Source organism: Chinchilla lanigera, unplaced genomic scaffold (assembly GCF_000276665.1).
Source record: "Chinchilla lanigera isolate Chin_1 unplaced genomic scaffold, ChiLan1.0 scaffold00013, whole genome shotgun sequence".
In the NCBI taxonomy this organism is placed as follows: Eukaryota; Metazoa; Chordata; class Mammalia; order Rodentia; family Chinchillidae; genus Chinchilla; species Chinchilla lanigera.
In genome coordinates, this window is record NW_004955414.1 from 2,084,128 (window position 1) to 2,089,817 (window position 5,690).

Here is a 5,690-nt window from a genome sequence, read left to right on the forward strand (position 1 = left end):
CGCAGCCCGGCTCAGCGCAGCCTGCCGGAGGAGCGCGGGCTCCCCAGTCCGCCCCGAGCTGCAGCCGCGCCGCTACTGCTCTCCGCCGAGCGCCTGCGAGTTCCCCATCGCCGAGGACGCCGACGCGCGGCCGAGCCCCTGCCCCCCCTCGCTGCTTCCCGTGGTCTCCTCCTCCCAAACCGCTAGCGGAGGGGCGCGGGAGAGGCGTCCGCGTGCGTCGGGATGACTGGCGATCTCCGAGCGGGCGCGGCGGGGACGAGGCGGCGGGAGGGGCGCGGGGAATCGCGGCGAGCGGGGGTGGGGGGGCGCTCCCGGCCGGCGGGGAAGCTGAACTAATTTTAGAGCGCGCGTCTTCCCCCATACCTCGAGGAGAACACCGCGGTGCCTTCCTGCGGCGGAAGAGCGCGCGCAGCTTTGGAGAGTTCCCACGTACCGCGGTCAGTCCCACCTGCCCTGCACCGCTGCGCACACTGCACTTTGTTTCTGTAGGGCAGATGGGGAAACTGAGGCACCGCGAGGTTAGTATGCTTTGTCTAAGGTCCCGAGGCTAATGTGAAGATTAGACTATCAGAAATGTCACCCTTTACGAAAAATGTGCTTCCGAGATAGGTTTCCTTTTACTTCACAGATTTTTAGATACAGTACGTTGAGGAGGGAGTTAGACTAAAGAGTTAGCGCAGCGCACTATATCTATTGCGTGTGTGTAAATGAAGAGGGGCCACTCTAAAGGCGATGAGTGACTGATTTGAGGCTTCATGATTTTCGACTTCAGCTGGTAGTTCTGTTCCTGTAACTTCTGCACCACCCACCCAAGTCGGGATTCCTGGCCTCACCATCTCCTGTGGCACCCTACCAGTCTTCCCCGCAAGGCTGCAGCCCCACCGCTCACACGGCCCCACCCCGTGCGGCCAATCCCAGCCCTGCCTGCCGACCTTGGCATTTCTGCCTTTGTTTCTCTGCTAGCACAGAGGCACCCGAACCGCACCGCCCGCCGCACTGCCGTGCACATCCATCCACCCGCTCACACAGGACTCACATCTGCTTCCAAAGCCGGGGCTTGCAAGTCTTGCTTTGGTGCTCATCCTCAAGTAGCTTCTCCCTATCTCTGCTGTTGTACCAGGGAGAGGTGCACCTGGCCTGCAGATCTGTTACAGGGAAATCACTCCTCATTTTGAACCAGGGAATCCTCTCTGGGGAGGAGGTGGGGGTTTCTACTGGAAGGCTTTGTGCTCAGTCACTAGAGCAAGCCCTTTGATGAGCCCAGTGAGTTTACCTTGCTGGCCCTCCACCTCTGGCCAGGAGCCTCTGCTGTCTTCGCAGTTACTCAAAAGGCCTTCCACTCCCCAGGGATGAAGGTGAGAAAACCCCTTGAAAGTCCCTCCTCCTAAAGCACCCGGCACGCTCTGGTCACTCTGCCCTGAGAGTTTAATGGGAACACTAAGGAACAGTGACAGCGCCCCATACATCAGCTAATTCAGGGGTAATAAGCATGACGTTACCATGGTCTTCATTGTCGGTGAGGCTGGGAGGTGGATCCGGAGTGTTGAAAACCACCAAAAACTTATCTGCTCTCTACAACGTTGTCTTCTGAATAATTTTATTCTGATTTTATTTTTATTCGGCTGGTTTCTAAGGCATTAAAAATTTATTGCCGTATAAATATGTCCCTGACATGGCATTTTCCTTGTAACCAACAGAATGCAGCTAACTTTGCATGAAAGATTTTAAAGAATCAATGTATTTCCTATCCGAGTGCTCCTGTGGAAGCACAGAAATGAATTGGCTCCTGAAAGCTGCACATTGGGTAGAGTCAGGTGGTGGTTGTTTGGCCACTGGGATACTCAAAGAAGGAGTGCTGGCAATGAGACAGGGCATCTCCCACCTTCTTCCTGGGAAGCCTGCCAGTGAGCAGAGGAGTGGCTGCTGCTGGTGATGCTCCTGGATTGTGGCTCCTCAGAATGTTCTCCTGTGCCTCGGGGGCGCCTTATGCATAAGTACACAAATCTGTCTAAATTTCAGAATCCCCAGCCCTAGGCAGTACGTAGTTAATAAACAGTCTCTACTCCCAGGGCAGAAATAAACCATTATAGCTGATGGGTTCAGGACTTCTTACAAGGATGGTAGGTAGCGTCGTCTATCTAGTAAGACATCCCTCTGGTCACTTCAGATTTGCATAGCATTTTAATACTCATGGAATTAATAGTCTCATGATATTAGAAAGCCCTTTTAGCTATTTAAAAAATAGCCTTATGTGCCAGTACTGTTGAAGGCACAGTGATTTTTATGACAGCAGAGATCTGTATCAAATCTATATCATATTTGCATTTCTACCTTGGCTTCCAGTATAAAACCTGAAACATGGTAAATATCACTAAATACTTACAGAGTGAACAATTGATGAAACCTGGAAAATCTTCTTTTAGAAGATCTTATGATTAATATGATAGCTAAGACACTGAAGTCTTCCAAGGAAAGTGTTATGGCTTCTATGTCCGTGTTCTCCCCAAATCCCATAGACTTATAGATGGGGCTCTGCAGAAGTGGCTGGGTCTAGGGTGTGTGAATGTGGATTAAAGATGTGATAGCTAAATTAGTTCACTAATTGATTTAGCACAGATCTGGGTGGGGATAATGGGTAGGCCCAACCTGGGTATGGGTGGCACCACCCTAAAGGCTTGTAGCCTGGATGGGATAAAAAGGAAAGAGAGGCTTTCTGCTTGCTGCCTCCTACTTTTTCTGCCATTGTCTGTTTCTTCTCTTTGATGTCCCTCTTCCATACCAACCTGCCTTGGAGCCAGCTGGCTGTGGAGTGAAACCTCCACACTTTGGGAGCCAAAATAAACTTTCCCTCTTTAACTGTTAGGTGTTGGGTATTTTGTCCCAGCAATAAAAGGGTAGCAAAGGCAGAAAGGAAGCCGTAAGTGAAAAACTGCATATTTGGAATAATTAAAACATGTTACTTAATACATCACACTTTTTATTCACTACTTCAAATTCTCTGGGCTACCTGTCCCTTTTAGCAGTCAGTGAGGCATCCAGCTTTAAACAGATTCTAGCTGTGCAACCCGACAGTACGTCCATCTGGTCCTCTCCAGCAGCTCACCTATCAATTCAGGACACTGGTTAAAGTTTCAGTGTGAACTGAAACCTAGAAATGAAGAGATTAAACACAATGTGGCAAATTTTGACCTGCTGAGAACTGCAGGGCCAGGAATATAGCTCAGTGGCATAAGCACCTGCCTGGCAAGCACAACGTCCTGAGTTCGATTCTCAGTACCAAAAAAAAAAAAAAAAAGAAGAAGAAGAAGAAGAAGAGAAATGCTCCAGGCATGTTTTGGATTTTGAAATATGTTGCCTTCAATTCTCAAATTCTTTTTCTACTTAGTTTTTTTCTTGGGGGGGGGGTACTGGGAATCGAACTCAGTACTTCGTGCTTGCGCTTGCTAAGCAGGTGCTTGTGCCACTGAGCTATATCCCCAGCCCTCAAATTCTCTTTCTTAATGAAATATCCATTCAGCTACAACAGTGGCCAACCTGCTAACACATCCCGGACTGGCTCTCCGTAGTTCCCTGGGTCTTTACTTCTGCCTCATATGTTCTCTGGAACCATAATCCCCAACAATGCATTTTAAATCAATACTTGTATCACGTTCTAATTTCCAGTAATTGCTGGCTAGAACTTTGTCTATTCTGTGTATTTCATAATAGTCAAGTGATTTTTCAAAATATCCTATGAAGATAATGAATGCACATTTACATAATATGTACATGTACAAAATTGATCACAAAGAAAAATACATATATGTTCTCCTCTTTTATCTATACTCTTTTTGAACAAATAAAATCAAGCCACATTTTGATAGGAATCTGTTTAGGTTGGTGGCTGGCAGGCAGAATCTGAGGGAAGGCAGACCGACTGATTCTAATGTCCATGTTCCACCTTAAAACTTTGTTATTTTGAGAAAGTTCCCTAATTTGATTAGGTCCTAACTCATTCATATGTAATATAGCACCTGTTCTGATATCTACCTGTAATGGTTGATTGATTATGTCACCACATTGGCTCAGCAGTTCTACAACCTAAGGTGTAGAAAACCCACCTTAGGGCAGCTCATTGCATGGATGGTATAAATGGGAAACGAGGAAGCCTGGATCAGCTTCTAAACTCTGGAGGAGCTCTAGTCTTCGACTTCAGTTTAGACATCACCTCCTGGTTACCAGTGCAGATTCTGTGACTTCTGAAGTGGATCCTTCAGCCTTCCAGTAGACTCTTTGGCTTCCATCCTAGACTGGTCAGCCTTGTATCTTAGACCTGTCGGCTTCCTGATACAGACTTGCATGGGACACTGCAGTGAGTGCCAGACTGTGAACTGAATCTTTCCATCCACAGTGTGCAGGCCCCCTCTGCACATGTCCTCATCCAACTCTGTGTGTGACTATAGTAAGCCAATCATTTAATTTCCTATACATTTTTGTATCTTGTGTTTTATCTGTTTCTCTAGCAAAACACTGCTAAACTAAAAATACTGGCTGATAAACTGAAATAATTCACAAAAGCATGTGTTGAAATACTCAAATATTTTAACTAGTACTATTCTTCTGGAGATAAATCACTGGGCATAGATGCATACACTTAAAGCCACTGCTATAAACCAGAATAAATTTAAGACTGTTCTCTGATGCCTTCTGTGCCAAAACTCTGTGACTCCAACTCCAGATCTGAGATGGCTTCTTTTCCATGTGGTTGTTCCTAGCCATACTTTTATTCAAAACAGGAAAGTAGTGATGCTCCAGATATTCATAATCATGAGATCTGAAATGTTAACATAAAGGGACCACTTGTACATGGGAACATTCACTTATATATGATATGCTGTTCATTAATAAGGAACATTCTTCAATTTGAAATTCGCTTTTGCAAATTTTGCAAATTAAAGTGGCACAAAGCATACATTTAATATATTAGTATAATACTAACTCAGGAATGTTTTAATAGAATACTGTTTTCTTATATAGTTCCATATATTGTAAAACTGTACAATTATGGGATATGAAAGAAACATTGGATATGCTAAGCACTCTTTGTGTATTTGGGGACACAAATACCTTTCATTAAACCTGTAGAACTTAAAAAAAGAATATATGCATGCTTAAACATAAATATTTTCATTCTATTTAGATGATATTAGAGTACCTCCAAAGATCCTCCACAGAGCCAGGATGAAATAAAATTTTGCACATAAGACAGTTTACTATCCAAAATCTGTTTCTACAACTTTTGAGGCACACTGCTAGCGGTGCTATCTCAAAACTACAGTATTAATAGAGAAATATCCCATACTTTGGGATCTGGAGGCACAAGCTGTACTTGAAATAAACTTGGATAATCCCAACCTTTAGGAGCTAACTCTTAAATGTGTGCAGCCAAGCCCACTTGAGTTGAGGACCCATCATACAACTGGAAATTACATTCCACTTACACCACAAGATTTACTAAAGGATAAGACATTAAAATCTGCTGCATAATTAAACTCAACAGTAACTGCAGGAATATTTTAGAATGAAGACTGAAAAGGATCTTGTGATGGAGAAATATTTTATCACTGATGTTTTCTGGACTTGTGAGTCTTACTACTAAAATATAGACTGATTTTATTATATTGCTTGCTAACTTTTATTTTTTGTTAATA